Source organism: Sphaeramia orbicularis, chromosome 12 (genome assembly GCF_902148855.1).
Source record: "Sphaeramia orbicularis chromosome 12, fSphaOr1.1, whole genome shotgun sequence".
NCBI lineage: Eukaryota > Metazoa > Chordata > Actinopteri > Kurtiformes > Apogonidae > Sphaeramia > Sphaeramia orbicularis.
Window position 1 is genome coordinate 73322237 of NC_043968.1, and position 20116 is coordinate 73342352.

The 20116-nt window shown below is 36.1% G+C and overlaps 1 long non-coding RNA gene across 1 annotated transcript in view; it reads right to left on the minus strand.

The window, feature by feature from the left end:
* LOC115430805 (uncharacterized) overlaps positions 1-19837 on the minus strand; it is a 636483-nt gene extending 616646 nt beyond the window's left edge. Inside the window, exon 1 of the long non-coding RNA XR_003936988.1 lies at positions 19783-19837. This is a non-coding gene — a long non-coding RNA (uncharacterized LOC115430805). The remainder of the gene's footprint in view (positions 1-19782) is intronic.
* Positions 19838-20116: the final 279 nt, after the last annotated feature.

The window sequence follows — 20116 nt, forward strand, 5'->3', positions numbered from 1 at the left end:
ACTTTAGTTTTTTTGGACCATTCCCTTTATTTACTGTATCCTTGACCTCCTTTTCCACCCTGTTAGTATGCACCAAGGCTCTTACCTTCCACTTAGACCATTTTCAGGAAGTGACATAAATATTTTCCCCAACAGGAAATAACTTTTTTTTTTCTCTCAAAGTGTTTGAAACACTATCCTGCTCATCATGTTCTTAAAGTTAAACCCTTTTAGGAGATTTTGTTTTTTCACTTTCTGAAATAGAAAGTAACTATCCAGAAATGTTGCTGTTAATATTGCAGTTTTTCCATGTCCTACAGAGGCTGTATTTACATCTTTACCACAAAAATAATCACCCAATTCTGCTATTTTTTAAAGGGTCACCAAATTATGCTCGTAAGTATACACCCACAGATATTTCTCTAGTTTATAGTTTATAGTTTATACATACGGTGTTCATGATGTGATAAAATGTCCGTTTATGTGAAGGTGGTTCAGTAGCTACATGTCGATTAGAGCTACAGCTAACTTTGTGTAACCCTTAACCCTTTCATACATGAATTATGAGAACCTTAATCAAGATTTTTTCTTGAGTGATTTTATTCCTCTTTAGGCATAAAAAAAACACACACACACACACACACACACACACAAAAAAAAAGCAAATAATTTTTTTATGAAGCTATTTTTCATGAAGTTGAAAAAAATGTCCACTAAGCTGGACACCATGTATTTAATTTTTGAGGAGGCAAAGAAACATGCATTTACAGATATACTGTGTGAAAACTATGAAATAAAAACATTTAACTGGTGCTAATTTGATATTTTCTTACATTTTAACATACTCTAATTCTAGTTATTACTCATTTCATGGAGATAAATATGCAAAAAAAAAAAAAACTTTTGTGTTAATTACTGTCTAATAACAATAACGAGGAATTGATTTACACTCAAACATGTTAGATCACATTTATCAAGAACAGCAAAGTTACAGTAATGTTATCAATTGCAGTGTATGGGGTGATGCATAAGCATCCACTGTTTGGTTGATATGAAACTAAAACAACAAAATCCATGAACATACAAAAGAACAGCTGTAGAATAACTGTCCACTCTAGTGACCACTATGCATGAAGGGGTTAAAGACCCAAACATCCACTGGAGACCAAAAGCATCTACTGATCTAAACTGTTTAATACCTGTTAATCCACTAATCCTATCAATACATGTAAATAATTGATGCACAAAGCAGTTCTTCATCTTTTCATGGTCATCAGATATGACCCATTTGGACATTCAGAGGCTCAGTAGTTACCATGGAAACACCATCATCTTCTACAACATTGATTCCCCAGTAAAACCCATGGAGTTGGATCAATGGCAGTGGATGGACACACTGGGTTTATGTTCAATTAATGATAGATTTTTACTAAAAAGTCACTTTTTCTTCAGTTTTGATAGAAAACCCCTCAACTTTAATGTGAAGTTTTCTGAACATCTACATCACAGGTGTCAAACATGCGGCCCAGGGGCCAAAACCGGCCCGCCAAAGGGTCCAATCCGGCCCCTCGGATGAATTTGTGAAATGCAAAAATTATAATGAAGATATTAACAATCAAGGATGTGAAAATCATTGTAGGTCAATTCAATCTGAAGTGGGTCAGACCAGTAAAATACAATCATAACAACCTATAAACAGTGAAAAATGCTAATTTTTTTCTTTTTTTTGTGTAAAAAAAAAAAGGAAAATTACACAAAAATGTTTATATTCACAGACTATCCTTTTACAAAAAATGTGAATAACCTGAACAATATGAAATTTCTTAAAAGACGTCTGTAGAATTTTGCCAATATTCTGCCTGTTACTAAATATTTTGTGTATTTGTAAATCCACTGTGATCTGTAAGTTGTGATGCACATGTATAAATGATAAACTCAAGCATAATATTGTTAAAATTGCACTTATTTTTCTTCTGAATTTTCAGGTTGTTCATATTTGTAAATGTTATGTTCAAGTACAGTTCGTAGACGTAAACATTTTCATTACGGATTTGTACTTTTTTCACTCAAAAACATAGAGAAAACTTTGGTGTTGACATTATTTATAAGTTCTTAACCTACTATTTATATTATTTTACTGGTCCGGCCCACTTGAGATCATATTAGGCTGAATGTGGCCCCTGAACTAAAATGAGTTTGACACCCCTGATGTACATGATCAGAAAATTAAATCTAGGGAAATACATTATTTTCAATTAAGAATACAAAATACAGAGGATAATATTAATAAAAAATGTTGATAAATCACATAAGAAAGGTTAAAAATAGAGGAATATTCAAAATTAGCACTGGGTCTTTGTGGGTTAAAGGTTTGTATCCAAAATTTCAGTGGAAGTTGATGCAATACTTCAGGGTTTTGTTTTGTTTTCAACAAGAGATGTCATATTGTAAAAATATTACTATTCATAAATTTATCTCATTAATAATCTCATTCCATGTCATCATTCATTTGTTTCACTTATAACTTTTACACAATGTAGATCTCAACCTTATCTTCGTTCTCCTCATACATGGTCCAGATCTGATTGTGGATCCTGCAGGTTATTAACTCATATATCTACTGTTATGATCTATTTACTGCTGATCTGGAGGACATTCTGAGGGAATATTTTCATTTCTAAATCTGCCATGTTCAATAAGCATACTCACATCCACTACAAAACAACTGACGATACACTCATTTGATCCTGTGTGTTTTAAGGGCAAACAAATTAACGTGTTTTTCTTAGAGAGGATTCACAGAAAAGTAAGACTATGAAGTGTGGAGGATGTGATCTAAGATGGTGACAGTGTAATTTGTGACAGTGTTGTTTCCTCTGCAAACTTTATGTGGTCAGTCCTGTTTGTGTGTGCTTGTTTGTGAAATAAATACACCACTGAATTTCTAATCATTCCACAGTGACTTCTTCAAATGTTGAAGTGAAATCAGTTATTTATAAAGCACCATAATGTCATCTCCTTCCTCTAATCTCTTTGTAAAGTTTTGAACTCATTTTAACTGAAGTACACGGTGGGTCCGCACGACAACTATAACTGACAGCTCATCAGAAAACGTATGAATTTATAATAGGTGTCAGTACAGCGCTAACATTAGCAGTGGATATAGATGATGTTCATCTGGTTCTTAGTAGCCACATGTCGATTAAATCTACAGCTAACTTTGTTTAACTCTTAAAGACTAAAAAATCTACTGGAGACCAAAAGCATCTACTGATCTAAACTGTTTAATCCCTGTTGATGCATGAATTTTTATCAATACATGTAAATAATTGGTGTAAAATGCAGTTTGTCGTCTTTTCATGGTCATCAGATATGATCCATTTGATGTTCAGAGGCTTCGTAGTTACCATGGAAACACTGTCATCTTCTACAGCATTGATTCACCAGTAAAACCCATGGAGTTGGATCAATGACAGTTGTTTTTACGTTCAGTTATTGATATCTTTGCTGAAAAAGTCACTTTTTCCCCATTTTTTTCTGTTTCTGATATAACCCATAAAGACCCAGTGTGACTTTTGTAGCAATTCCCAAATGAATTTTTCTCTCTATTTATTCATTCATTCATTCATTTTCTGAACCCGCTTTATCCTTACTGTCATATCAGTCCCCGGACTTTCTCTTGTTTTGTCTGTCTTGTGTGTCACTTCCTGTTTTATTTTGTTAAGTTTCCCTCATGTGTCATGTCTGGTGTTTTTACTTCCCTTCCCTGATTGTGTCCACCTGCTCTGATTACCTGACTCCTCCCTGATTGTCTCCACCTGTGTCTAATTGTCTTCCCGCCCTCTTGTGTATTTAAACCCTGTGTTTTCCCCTGTTTGTTGCCAGTTCGTTTTCCTCCTTTTGGTGTGTTAACTTACCAGCGTTTTTTGGATCCTGCTTGTTCGCCTGCCTGTTGTGACCCGTTTTGCCCTTCGACCACCGTCTCTGCCTGTCCCTCGTCTGCCTGCTCGTCTGTCTTCGACCTGGTTCGTCTATCACACCTGAGAATTCGCCTGACCCCTGTCAGTTCATCCGCCTTGGTGCCTTATCCTGGTTTTGACCCCTGCCTGGACTATCGGTACGTGAGCCTGCCTATCCCCATGTACGTTTGCCTGTCTGATTGTCTACCCGTGTATGACCTGGTCTGTCCCCTGACTCTTCTGTGTTTCTTCCTAGTCGGGTTCCCCTCGTGTGCTCCCGACCAGGGCTGTAAAGTGGTTCTCTTGGAATCCGAAGCCGAGAAGGTTCCCCACCACAGCCACACTGAAGAAAGATCCATTACTTCTTGTGTGAATTATTTACTCTGACTGTATTCAATAAATCCCCTTTAATTGTATTTCCGTCTGTGGGTCTTACATCTGGGTCCGGTTCTCGTACCATCAGTCTTAACACTTACTAGGGTCACGGGGGTCGCTTGGAGCCTATCCCAGCTACATAGGGGCGAAGGCGGGGTACACCCTGGACAAGTCGCCAGTTCATCTCAGGGCTGAACATATAGAGACAATCACTCTCACATTCACACCTATGGGCAATTTAGATTAACCAATTAACCTATCAGTGCATGTCTTTGGATGGTGGGAGGAAGCCGGAGTACCCGGAGAGAACCCACGCAGACACGGGGAGAACATACAAACTCCACACAGAATCCCACCCCCATCGACTGGTGTTGGAATCGAACCCAGGACCTTCTTGCTGTGAGGCACAAGTGCTAACCACTGCACCACCGTATCGCCCTTTTCTCTCTATTTAACCGTTCCTAAATGATTTATCACCATTTATTATAATATTATACACTGAATTTAGCACTTTTTAGCTTACCGACCGACAGGCCGTAAGCTATTGTCGTCATGCGGTGTTTGTCGTCGTCGTCTGTCGTCCGTTACAAAACTTTCAATCGTCTTCTTCTCCGAAACTACAATTCCGATTGACTTCAAACTTGGCATACAGCTTCTTCATGATGATGTCAACAAAAGTTAGTGAAATTATTTGGATCTGGATCTGATTCTGGATTTGGTGCCACTTTGAAAAATTTCCCCATTATAAGAGATAGGAAGTGGATCGATCCAATAACTCAGTAAATATAAATGATATCCAGTGTAAATTTCTCCAGTCCAGCCCTGATGGGGAGATGACCAAAACATAATGGCCACATGCTGATCAGGATCTTCTTCTGGATCCGGGAACTGACGGAAAATTTAACATGGGCTCTTATGGGGAAAACATTTCAATCGTCTTTTTCTCCCAAACTCCAGTTCTGATTGACTTCAAACTTGGTATACAGCTTCTGTATGATGATGTCAACACAAGGTACTGAAATTATTTCAATCCGGATCTGATTCTGGATTTGGTGCGACTTTGAAACATTTTCCCATTATAACAGATAGGAAGTGGATTGATCCAATAAATCAGTAAGTATCAATGATATCAAGTTGGAATTAGAATTTTTTTTACAGATCTGATTGGAATATGACCAAAACATGGGCTATTTCTGTAATATAATAAATACACAGAACTGGGTGATAATAAATGGCATCTGGATACATTTCCCAAAGCTTTTAATTTGGCTAGTAAGCTACAGGGCCATTGGTCCTATTTTTCCAATTAAAATCATGTATTGTCCTGTGTTTAATTAACTGATCGTGTAGATGTTCATGAAGGCTCAGAGTAAAATCAAAGGTCATTACATCAAAACAGAAAAAAAAGAAGAAAAAGTAATTTGTTCCGTGAAATCTCTCATTAACTGAACATAAACCCAGTGTGTCCATCCACTGTCATTGATCCAACTCCATGGGTTTAACTGGTGAAACAATGTTGTAGAAGACGATGGTGTTTCCATGGTAATTACTGAGCCACTGAATGTCCAAATGGGTCATATCTGATGACCATGAAAAGATGACAAACTGTATTATACACCAATTATTTACATGTATTGATAGGATTATTGGATCAACAGTTTAGATCAGTAGATGCTTTTAGTCGACAGTGGATGTCTGAGTCTTTATGAGATAATAACCTTTGAATTTACTCTGAGCTTTAATGAACATCTACATGATCAGTAAATTAAATAGAGGAAAATAAATTATTTACACTGAAAAATGCTAAATACAGAGAGTAATATTAACATAAATGGTAATAAATCACCTAAAATGATTAAATATAAAGAAAAATTCATCTGGGAACTACCACAAAAGTAGCACTGGATCTTTATGGGATAATAATAATATGAACTAGAAAAACATTTAGAGAGCGCAGACCTCTGCCAAGGCAGATCAGCCCCCCCAGTCACCACCAAATTGTAATAATTTAATCATAATTATGTCAATTATAATTATAATTATAATAATTGTATCAACTTTCCTGAAAATTTCACCAAAATCCATCCATAACTTTTTGAGTTATCTTGCTAACAGACAGACAGACAAACAAACCCATATGAAACTAGAAAAGCACTAGGAGATCACAGACCTCCGCCAAGGAAGATCAGTGCCCCCCCGCCCCACCCCCGCCCCACCCCCACCCCACCCCCAATCACCACCAAAATGTAATCATTTGTTCCTTGTGCCAGTATCAACATTTCCTGAAATTTTCATCCAAACCCGTCCATAACTTTTTGAGTTATCATGCACACAAACAGACAGACAGACAGACAAACCGACACCAACAAAAACATAACCTCCTTGGTGGAGGTAATTAATGAAAATCACTTTTTCAGAAATGGTGGTTTTCTCCTGGATCTACCTCCATAGTTGTTGAAAACTGGCACACTTCAGATTTCACACTGTCATGGCTATATTTTTGGTGTTTATTGCACGTCAATACCATAATTTGTTTCCTTGTTAGGATGAAAATTCCAAAACTCTACTATTTTTTCCTGTTCTGGATCATGGTATCCAGAATTTTGTGAGGATCCAGATCAATCTGAAATATCTTGTAGAACCTGTTGGGAACTAATTTTGTTTTTTTGTTTTTTTACCAAGCACTCTGACCATTCATTGTGGAGTTACACATACATATGTGGAAAATATCCCTATCTCCCAATGATACAGAATCCTTTTAAAAATTCCTGGATCCAGACAGTAATCAGGATCATTCCCAAAATCTAATCATTTGTTACTCGTCACAACTTGGACATTTGCTGAAAATTTCATCAAAATCAGTCCATAACTTTTTCAGTTATGTTACTAACAAACAAACAAACAAACAAACAAACAAACCCTGGCAAAAACATAACCTCCTTGGTGGAGGTAATAACAATGTTAATTCCCCTAACCTAAAACTAATCTAAGCCCTACTCCTAACCAGGTCCAAGTGGTCTATCAACAGCCTTAAAACAAATTTCATTTAGGCAAAGAAAAGGATTACAGCATTAATTCATATTTGAGCATATTTCAGTGACACAGTTTTGTGAAAGCAAAGTATATGTAGAGGCAGGAATTCAAGGAAATTTCATGAAAATATGCAACAAAGGCATATCACGCCTCTGGATATTTACCAGCACATCATAAGTATGGATTATACTACCAGAGTTTCACAGTTTATTCTCTGGCCTGCAGCAGTTTATTTAGTATTTTGTCATTCTGTTCATGGACTGGACTCCAGGACACAGACGAAACGCTGTGGACGAGAATAGGTTAAGATGACTGCAGTCCACGCTTTGTTCTAGTCCTCCTGTCATGACTTCATATCCAGGAAGGATGGGCAGGGCTGGCAGCAAAGAGTAGGAGTCAGAGCTGTTCTGGGAGGCAGAAACACAGATGATGACTGACTTTAAATAGAAGTGACACAGTAGAATATACACTGTGGAAATGTTAAGATTTTACAGAGATAATCCAAACATTATATGACTGTGACGCGACTATTGAGATCAAAATCCAGAATTTAACCCATAAAGACCCAGTGCTACTTTTGCGGCAGTTCCCAAATGACTCTTTCTCTATATTTGACCTTTCTTAAGTTATTTTTGAACATTTATTATAGTATTATCTTCTGTATTCTCCATTTTTTCAGTGAAAATAAGGTATTTTCCTATATTTAACAACCTTGATTGTTATTATCTTCAGTGTAATTTTTGCATTTCAAAAATTCATCCAGTGGGCCAGAGCAGACCCCTTGGTGGGCCAGTTTTGGCCCCCGGGCCGCATGTTTGACACCCCTGACCTACATACACTGGAAAAAATCTAAATCTTACCATGTGTATTTTTCTCATTTCTAGTCCAAATATGTCATCGCACTTAAAATAAGACAGAATCACCGAAAGAGTAACTTTCATAGTTTTCACACAATATATCAGTAAATACGTGTTTCTTTGCTTCAAAAATTGAACACATGGTGTCCAGCTGAGTGGACATTTTTGGAACTCCATAAAAAATAGGCTCGTAAGATGATTTTCTTTTTTTCTTTTCCTTTTTTTTTTTTTTTTTAATTTGTGATAGTTAACAAGACATTGTGGACAGAAAAACAACAACAACACAAACATAAACAAAGGGAAAATCAAACAAATAAACAAATCAAAAACAGCAACAATGCTCATAAGATAATTTTCTAAAGAGAAATAAAAACACTCAGGAAAAAAAATCTTGATTAAGGTTCTCATAATTCATGCATGAAAGGGTTAATTCACTGATCAGGTAGATGTTCATAAAAACTTACTTTAAAGCTGGGGGTTACTCCATGGGTTTTACTGGTGAATCAATGCTGTCGAAGATGACGGTGTTTCCATGGTAACTACGGAGCCTCTAAACGTCCAAATGGGCCATATCTGATGACCATGAAAAGACGACAAACTGTATTTTACACCAATTATTCACATGTATTGATAAGATTGGTGGATCAATAGGTATTAAACATCAGTAGATGGTTTTGGTCGATGGTGAATGTTGGGTCTTTATGCAGGAATAAGGTGCATTGTTTGCATTGGTGATGTGTGCATCAATAGTCGCTTTTCACTGACCCTCAAATTGCGCAAATATAACTTGTGCATAAAAATGTACCTAATGGAAAAACGACAATTTCACCAAAACTCTCGTTTTTGAGTAAAAGTTTTTGCGCCGGCAAGAGGTGGTTTTTCGGGCATAGCGCAATTGGTATATCATACAAAACTGCAATGGAAAGACCTTTTTCCGCAACTGGTGTCATGTGAATACAAAACAAACAAACAAAAAAAAACGGATGTTGACGGATGTTACAGCAAGCGAAGAAGAAGAGTTTTAAAAGAAACATGGTGCAGTATGTGTGGACACACCAGGAAACAGAATCAATTTTTAATTTAGTACGAGATAGAGGGGAAATATATAATAATAATGAATATATCTGTAAATCAACATGATATTTACATTCATTGCTATGTTTATGGAATGACTTCTTGTGTCATCTTGTGATGATGAATAAAAAAACATTTGTGATTTCATGGAAAAACCGACATTACCCATCTGTATTTTCGACATTTAGTAAATATCGGTAAAGTTTTGCACATATGTCCAATGGAAAAGAGACTAGTGTGAATTAAAAACTAAAAATCTTATTTCTTTTAGTTGCTTGCAGTTTCCTCTGAAAGTCGCACATTCTGTACTATGACACAAACCGAATCATTAAACAGCAGATGCCTGATCCCTTCCAGTGTCTGTGGTTATTAACCCGGGGGAATGTTTAGAGTGGTTGAATAAACGCCTGTGGTCTGGCACCGGTCCATTTGCATTGTTACAGTCACAATTCCCAGTCATTTCCTGCAGGTCACATTGTGCCAGCAGCAATGGGAAAATCTCAAGGAAAAAAAAGCCAAATAGTTACTCTGGACCCGCAGCAAATCTGGGACCAATCACAGAGTCGGTCGACGTCAAGGCAAGATGGATTAACAGACCAGGGGAACATGGTTGGAAAAACCTTGGTTTTTTTCAGTAAAAGCTACAGTGATGTGGAGCTAGCATCTGCATTTACATAAACTTTGGGCCAAAAATGAAACCATCAGCAAGTACAAACCCATAATATGTGGTTAGAATGAGTCTATGTCTGTGTGTATTCATAGACTACTGAAGAGGAGCACATGGGTGGAGGGTTTTCACTGCTGCAGGACCACCCTCACTATAATGTTACTCTTCAGGACGAGCGCTCGTATGGTTTTGAAGGGAGGTTGAATGTGACTGTCATCTTTGTAAAACAGTAATTAAAGCCTCTCTGGAAGCCACAGGTTTCCAGCTTCAGAAGTTGTAGCGCAGATCATTAATGCACCATATGTGTGATTTCCTGCTATTATAATGCCATATTATTTAAGTATAAACCTACAAGCTGTAACCCCTCATTTCAAAACCCTGCACAGTTTAACCCTTTCATGCATACTGGTCACTACAGCGGACAGTTATTCTACAGCTGTTCTCCTGTATATTCATGGGTTTTGTTCTTTTAGTTGCATATCAGCCAACACAGTGAATGCTTATGCACCATCCCATAAACTGTAATTCATACCATTACTGTAACTGTGCTGTTCTTGATAAACCTGATCTGCAGTAACATGTTTGAGTGTAAATCCATTGCTAATTTTTATTAGACTGTAAGTAACAGTTTTCTTATTCAAAGACTTTTTTTGTTGTATATTATCTCCATGAAGTGAGTAATAACTAGTATTAGAGAATGTTAAAATGTGAGAAAACATCAGATTAGCTGAATGAAATATGTTTTGATTTCATCGTTTTCACACAGTAGATCACTTTTGATGAAGAATTAAAAACATGCACATCACTCACCACATTTAAAAACATGTTTAAAGCTATTTAAAGGTATTCAATAAATATAAAATATTAGGATAAAGTAAGCCAATTATCAGTATGAATCTAAGATTTTGCTTAGATTATATTATTTGTTTTATATTATTGTAACGTGAGGGTTCGTTGGTGGTTAATAGTTCATTCTTTATAAAATGAGAGGGCAGGATGGAGACAGACTTCTTCATACATCAGTGCTTTACTTTTCGTGTGCTGTGACAGCTACAACACTTCCTGAAAACAACATCTCACATGACCGAACCAGCCAATCAGGAACTAACAGTACCTAGATCGGTAAATGTGAAGTGATTTAGAAAAGGCACATTCAACAAGTTATTTTAGCTGCTTATAGACAACAAATGAAAATAATTAAATGTGTATATGTGTAAATAATAATTCTACAACATAAATGTAAATAGTTATTTGTGTAAAAACTGTCTATATATATATATATATATATATATATATATATATATATATATATTTTTTTTTTTTTTTTTTTTTTTTTTTTTTTAACAAATACCGGAATTAACTTATTCCCTGTAATTTACTCCATTGTTAAACCTTACATTCCTTCAACATAAATTATTTTAACTTCTGAGCCTTACATTATTGTTTAAAGCTGTGCCATCTTGTTATCTTGTTTTGTTTCTGTAACTTTACTTCTTAGGCATAAATGAGCTGTTGCTTCAGCCTTCGCCTTTTTGCCCATGTTTAATATAGAAATCCAAACTGTATGTATGTATATATCATGTTTTGTTAAATGGATAAATAAATTACTGCTACTACTACTACTACTACTTTCTGATGATAGTTTCTTTGCTTTAAAGCATGGCGTCCAGCTGAGTGAGCATTTTTGTAACTCCATGAAAAATAGGGTTATAAAAAAATTTCAATCACATTGTTTTTTTCACGCCTAAAGAGGGATAAAAACACTCAGGACAAAAATCTCGGCAGAGGTTCTGATAAATCATGCATGAAAGGGTTAACTTTCCCTCTCTCATACTCAACAGTCGGCCACACTGCTGGTAAAACTATTCTTTGGGGAAAGTTTCCACTGCTCAGTTACAGCCTGCCCTGGACTTCAAATGATTTGACATTATCTGATGCTGACACAAAAAATAAAATACTGCAATATAGGTAGAGTGGTAGCTTTATGCACCGATCCCACTATCTTCATATCTAGAGCATTTAACAACTCTTGACTCGGTGCCTAAACGTATCAACCGATTCATTATTAATCATAATGCAATATAAAGCAGCGTGTGCTTATGCTGTAAAGTATTATAAGGACGTTAGTGATTGACTGTAATGCATTTGATGTGACTTGTAACATAATAGCCTCTCTATTCAAAGTGGTGAAGTAACGGTTAAATGAAAGTGGCCGGATAGAATAAAGATAAGAGCCCTGTGCTTTAGCATTATAAGCACATTACAAAATCTATTTGGCCAGCTTCACAGTAGCCATTACTTTGCCAGGGTTTGCCTTGTTCAAGCTCTCAACCCTTCATTAGAGCCCAAGAGCCGGGGTCAAAACCGTGGGCAGTGGGCACATCCATGTGCAATTACATGAAAAGCCTGCCTTTAATTTTGCCCTCACCGTTTTTGAGTCTGGGCTGCAAATGTGAGGCGGACAGTCCCCTCCTGCCCTGTGGCTTTGTGGCGGCAGTATTTCTAGGCACGGCGGTCTCTTGCATGCAACTTAACAGAACAAGGCCTCCAAGAGTTTTTTTTTTTTCTAAGGAATAATTTCAGCTGCGGCACAGTTTAGTCTAGGATCTGCCAACTTTAGAGGAAGGCCACACAAACAGAAATAGTTCTGTCTTTTCTCCCAGCTGCAGTAATATTTAGTGCTCTTACCTTTTGTTCTTTCCCATTTAAGTGCAGTGCTTTTAATTTTCCCATTTTATTTGTTTGCAGTGGAGAGATATAGTTTTATTGAGGCTCTGCCAACTGGTCTGACTCCAGTACTACCATTGACCTGACAGTTTGACTCCACCTTATAAAATAATTATAATTACACACAACAATATTTTTGCACACTTATTATGTATATTTCTTTAAACCCTTTCATGCATAGTGGTCACCACAGTGACACTATTCTCCAGCTGTTCTATTGTATGTTCATGGGTTTGTTGTTTTAGTTCCATATCAGCCAACACAGTGGATGATTATGCACCAACCCAAACACTGCAATTCATACCAGTACTGTAACTTTGCTGTTCTAGATAAACCTGATCTGCAGTAACAGGTTTTAGTGTAAATCAGTTGCTAAATGTTATTAGACTGTAATTAACAGTTTTTTTTAGACAAAAATTAGTTGGTTTTTTTTTTGCATATTATCTGAGTGATAGTGAATAATAACTAGTATCAGAGTATATTAAATGTGAGAAAACATCAGATTAGTGGCACACAAAAAATTTTATTTCATAGTTTTTCACACAGTATACCACTTTCTGATGTTGGGTTTCTTTGCTTCAAAAATTAAACGCATGGTATCCAGCTGAGTGGACATTTTTGTTACTCCATGAAAAATAGGTTCATTAAAAAATTTCAATTGCATTGTTTTTTTATGCCTAAAGAGGAATAAAATCACTCAAGAAACAAATATTGACAAAGGTTCTCATAACTCGTGCATGAAAAGGTTAAATCCAATCCAATCCTACTTTATTGTAAAGCACAGTGGATTAAAGTACTGTACAGAAAATAATAACACAGTAAAATACAAGAATAGATGAAAAGACATAGAACAACTGTAAAAAAATAAATAAATAAAATAATAATAAAATGAAATAAAATAAAATAGATAGATAAAAATACAGAAGAATAGATAAAACCTAAATAAAAGAATAAAATACAAGAATAGATTTAAAACATAAAAAAGCTGTACAATTAATGCCAAATTTAAGAGGAATAAAAACATTCTGTAAAAAAAAAAATCATGATTAAGGTTCTCATAATTCATGCATGAAAGGGTTAATTACACTCATCTACCAGTAAAATACTTCCAGAATAAAAGTAGTTAAACTTGAGTTTGATCAATGACTCATTCAGTTAATGATATATTTTTTACTTTAAACAGCTAAGTAATTATTTTTTGTAGATAAAAGGTTCATTTATTAATTAATGACCAGTTTATTTATTTTTCATATCAATGAAAGAGGGCACTTTTCAGTTAAAAAATGTGCTATTTTTTATATGTTACAGTTAAATATCTGTTGTTTGTTTACAAAGTTTGAAAATATCAACAGACACCTTTGGCACAAAAATAAATTTTGCCTAATTTTTTCAAAAATGCTGAAGCAAAGTTGGGGTACTTGGCTAAAAAAAAGTATAGCCTATTTCAGGGGGTACTCCACTGTAAAAAGTTTGAGAAACCACTGTTCTACTACATTGATTCACCAGTAAAACTCATGGAGTTGGATCAAATACAGTGGATGGACACACTAGGTTTATGTTCAGATAATGATATATTTTAACCCCCTAAGACCCAACTATGGGTTTTCTGTCCACATTTGTGGACAAGAGATTCACAACTTTATACAAAAAAAAAAAAAAAAAAAAAAGAAAAGAAAAGAAAAGAAAAGAAAACTGTCCACAACAAAGGACATTCTATAAAAATTTTAAAAACTGCATCTGAAAAACCTGTTGCATCATGATGTTTCCAATATAGGCACTTATTTAATGAAAAACAAAAAAAGCTTGTACTTTGCTGACATTTCCCGGGTCTCTGGAGGTTAAATTTTTTTTTTTTTTCTTCAGTTTTCTCTGATTTTGATATAATAACCCTCAACTTTAATCTGAGCTTTTATGAATGTCAACATGATCAGTAAAATAATTATAGGAAAATACATGATTTTCACCTAAAAATGCAAAATACAGAGGATAATATTATAATAAATGGTGATAAATCAGTTGAGAAAGGTTAAACATAGAGAGAACTCATTTAGGAACTACCACAACTGGGTCTTTATGGCTTAATCTATTTTTCAAATAAGAAACACACTAATCACTTATAGTCACTAATAACAAAAAACTGAGTCCAAAGCGCTGGTTGGTTGTAGTTTCTACAGTCTTGGGCCAAAATGTGAAATTCTGAGAATTAACGACAGAATGGGTTTATTTAAAAGGAATGTTTGTCTCAGAGCTAAAGATCTACTTCAAAACACTGTCTGCACATGACATTACATTCACTTTACAGGTTCTACCAGTGGAACATTTATAAATCCATTGTATAAATGTACATAAACTAACATAGATGTGGAATAACACCATCATATATATTGAAAACATGAACTAACCAGCACTTGGCCATTTGTTTTCTGATTCATCTTATTAAGCATGTAAGATTTCACACATTTAATGTCTGAAGCAGATATTTCTGAGAAATTGTAGATCAGTGTTGTAATATTGATAATATATTGTCTAGAACATATTGTACAAACTGTTATTCTAATTTTGTGTCTTAATAGTGTGTTTTAATATGTATATTTGTATATATTCAGATCTATATATACATTTTGTATATTTAGAGCTTTATATATGTATTTATTTTCCTTTTTCTGTTGTATTGATCATTTCTTTTCCTGCTACGTTTTATGATACTTGATTGGAGCGACTGTAACACCCAAATAATTTCCCCATTTGATTAATTAGGTATTCTGATTCTGATGACTAATTGACTATCTGGTGTCAAACTAGTTGATATTATTAACATATGAGAGTAAAATGAACAGCTCTTAACACCTAACATAGAAAAAAGGAAAGATCCAAAACCAACAATTTTTCAGTCAGACTCATTTTCAGAGTTTCCGTGATAATTACATGGTTTCCAGCCAAGGTTACTGCCTCCAGTACTGTAGGTGAGAACATGATACTCTGCCCACCTCCACATATACAGTATGTAGATGACAACTGAATACCAGATGTTACCAGACGCTGGTGGAAAAAGGACAGTTGGAAAAAATGGTTTAAGTTATGTTCATTTTTCAACATATGTTCCATCTCGGTCAGTGCATTTCTGCAAACGGAGATACCAACCTTTAATCTGTGTACAAAGTTGTTCTAATCATGTATTGATCAGATTAATAAATCAGACAGTTTGATGCAGCTTGTGTCTTGAGTGTGGAGGAGGAAATGTGTTAAACACCAAGACCATTACTAAGCACAAAAGAAATCTCCTAAATCAGAGGTGTGGAAATGTCTCGATTTTAAGACGCATCATGATGCAAACGTCTGCACTGAAACAGTAAATCAACAGTTGAGAGTCTGTGTACATCCAAATTATACTATACTAGTGCTCATTTTGATTTTTCAGCCTCAGACTAGACCAGGGATCTGCAAGCTTTACAATATATAGAGCCATTTTTGACTCAAAAAAGAAGAAAAAAATGGGACCGGGAGCCATCAAAATAATTTTTAAACTCATCTACATTTTGATGTGGCTGTCTTCTGTAGCCTATTTGGGATTAATTTATTATTCAACTTTGTATTTCCAATACAACAATGCAATGCTTGGTGTATTTATGAAATTACACAAGTACAATAAAGAAAACATTCAAGATATGTACAATTTTTTAACGATGCACACTATTTCCCAAACAAGATTACATTGTGTAATGGATAAAAAAATCAACTTTCATGTATATGGGCTGACTTTTAAACAGCCAGACTACTAACAAATGCAAATTGATAACCTTGTATTAAATTTGGCAAGAAAATAATGTAGTGTGACATACATTTTGGTTTATTTGGTGTCAAAAATTATTTTATTCTGTGTGTAGCCCGCACATTTTTGCAGATGGACAATGTTATAATTGATTTAAGCCGATAACAATGTTAAAAAGTAATAGTTCATTCAGTTCATTTCAAAATGCTCCGTATGTTTTTTTGACAAGGGGAGTCATAGAGACAGACTAAAGAGCCACATTTGGCCCAGGAGCCATCGGTTGGAGACCCCTGGACTACACGATAAACTTGTAAAGATACGTCGCCCTATTGCATTGAACTGTGGTTGACATTGACATGGTAAATGATTCCATTTTACATTGAAGTATTAGAATTTTGCACAGATGCACTAACGGACAGACACAAATATCTCCTTACCATGACTCACAGATGTTGAAGCTTTCTCGGATGTCAGTGTTGTGTTTTTGCTCTGATAACTGCTCAGTAATGAATACATTTTCTCCTCATTAGACAAATGATTCAGGAGCAGAGATACAGACCAGTTTCTGTCACTATAATAAACACACAGACACACACAGAACATCTGTTAAAGGTGCGGGAGACTTTCGTGACCAATTTTTCATCAAATCTGTAAATCCCTCAGTCATATCCTCAGTTTTATGTCACGTCTGCCACCAGACATTAGTCTGGTTTTGTCGTCTTGTGTGTTTTGTCTGTCATTTCCTGTTTTATTTTGTTAAGTTTCCCTCATGTGTCGTGTCTGGTGTCTTTACTTCCCCTCCTTGATTGTTTCACCTGTTCCTGATTACCTGTCTCCGCCCTGATTTGCTCCACCTGTGTCTCATTGTCTTCCCTCCCTCTTGTGTATTTAAGCCCTGTGTTTCCCCTGTCCTGTGCCTGTTCGTATCGCCTTGTGTGTCACTTACCAGCGGTTTTAAGGATCCTGTTTGCCTGTTTTTTCGACCTGGATTGTTTTCTGGACCTCTGCCTTTTGCCCGACCCCTGTCTGTGCCTCAGCTGCTGTTGCCTCAACAGGTGTTTGACCTTTTGCCTGTTTACTGGTACGTGAGCTTGTCTGCCCCCCATGTACTGTTGCCTGTCCGTCTGCCTTTCCATGTATGACCTGGTCTGTTTCTGACATCCCTCTGCTCTTCCCTAGTCGGATACTGACGTGTGTTTAGGTCCGGGCTGTGAGGTTCCGTCTCTGGTCCACTTCACAAACCCCGTGAAAGAACCCTGAACTCTGTGACCTCAAGAATCTGTGTTCAATCACTATCCAAGACTTGTCTGTTAAACCTGTGTGTAATAAACACTGTAAACTTTACGTCTGCTTCCGGGTCTTGCATTTGGGTTCAGTCACCGTACTCGGATCATTACATTTTACGAATCGTAAGTCTTTCTGTGATTACTCCCCTGAATCTCTTGCATTACGGTGAACTATTTCAAAGTGCCATCCACCATAAACAGTCTTTGTGTTTACAAACTGAGCCAGGAGATCACTCGGGCGTCTTCGGAATTTTGTCGCGACGTGCATTGAAGGAAGCGAAGGCTCACGCAGCCACCTGACAGCAGCAGCTGGAACAGACACGATGGGAAACGACAGGAGCTCCCTTCCCTCTGCATATTCCTCCAGCCATTTCAGTGTGTTTGTTTCTTCCATATGATACCATATGGTTGCGCTGCTGCTGTCAGGTGGCTGCGCGAACCTCCATTTCCCACAGTGCATGTCGCGACAAAATTCCGAAGATGCCCAAGCTACCTCCCGGGTCGGTTTGTAAACACAGTCTGTTTATGGTGGATGGCACTTGAAAATTGTTCACCGTAATGCAAGAGATTCAGGTGAGTAATCACAGAAAGACTTACAGATTCGTGATACTTAGGCTATGACTGAGGATTTACAGATTTGATGAAAAATTGGTCACGAAAGTCTCCCTCACCTTTAACTTCAGAAGTTACTGCTGATTTGTTGACATTAACATTTTTCAGACTCAGTTTTATTGTCATTCAATCAATAGACATACCCAGATCTGTGTTTGCAGCATGAAAATAATATAAAATGTATAAAAACTAAGTAGAATAGAATGAAAACTACCATAAAACATTCTGCTATATAATAAAATAAACCCTCATCATATGTCATTACGTTGGGTTCATTTCTGTGGTGCAGTAGTGACTGCTGGTTTCAGAGGCTGCTGGTTCTGGTTCAGTTTGGTTTAGTTCTGTGTTTTGAGACCAGGCGTGCACACACTCGCATGTATTTTGTCTGATGGAGTTTGTGTGGTGAATTTCATTTTCATTGCTATGCATTGTATTGACAACTGTGCACTTTAAATTCACCCCAAAATTGATTTACATGGTTAACAACATGATTAAGTGAAACTCATTCTGTCTCCTTTTCCTAGTCTGTGGTGGTGCTGTATCAGGCAGACACTGGGTAACAGAATGTAGTTTGACATGTTTATTTCAGGTGGCGTGGCCTTTCTTAGAGCTGCTACATGAAAACAAATTATTTTATATTTTTATGGATCCCATCTCTGTTTATGATGCACTGCCTGCAGATGGATGTACAGACGGATTACAGACTGTCGTAATGTCATCATTTAAAATTCATTCTTTTTATGGAACATTTTCAAAATTATAACAGTCCAGCACAGTTCATATACAGGTTGTATGAAATATGTAGCATATCCAAAGTACATGCACAGCAATGATCTCAAAAGTCTTTATTACAGTGATTCCCAACCTTTTTTTGGCCCGTGACCCTATTTTAACATTACAAATTTCTGGTGACCCCAGACATTCAAAAGGGAGACTTTTTTTTTTGCTAAAATTAATTTGGTTTTGATCGTGTAATAGTTTGCTATACTGGGTTGCAAATAAACGTTCATTTAAGATGACATTTAGGCTATATAATGTATATTATTATGGATGGAGGCAGAAAAGCCAGGTGTAGATTGCTGCACAAAGTGAGAATTTTTTTTCCTTGGTCATGTCTTTTATGTATTGTGATTGTCTCTGTCAACTCACCATATATTTTTTATTAGTAAGTTTTTATTTTAGAAATTTCAGGCGACCCCATTTGAATTCCAGGTGACCCCACGTGGGGCCCCGACCCCAAGGTTGAAAAACACTGCCTTATTAGGTCTATTTCAGGCAGTTGCAGTCTGAGTTCCCAGATACTCCAACAGTTTGCCAGACTTTATTTAAAACCCATTCTTCATAAGAAGGAGTTAAGATTTCATAATTTGTATTAACTGATGAAGAAGTAACTGAACATTATTATCGAAAACTGAGAATACAATCCTTAAGATGCATCGAGAACACTGCTCTACAATTCTTTTAGAAAATATCTGCTTCGGACATTAAATATGTTAAATAAGAAGAATTAAGCTATCAATCTTAATATTCCGATGGAAGTTTGGCAGTTTTTCAGAAAATTTTGTTAAACTTTGTAATACATTGGATTAATGCTTGTGTTAGTCTTAACTTCATTTACTTAGAGAACTGTTCTGTTGGATCATGATAATATAATAACCATGAGTTAAAACCAGTGGTCATTCTCAGTAAAGACTTCTGACATGGTAATTATACAACACAGACTGAACTACATGACGTTTGACAGATTCTGCTAATAGTCCAAGAAAATATTCATCTCC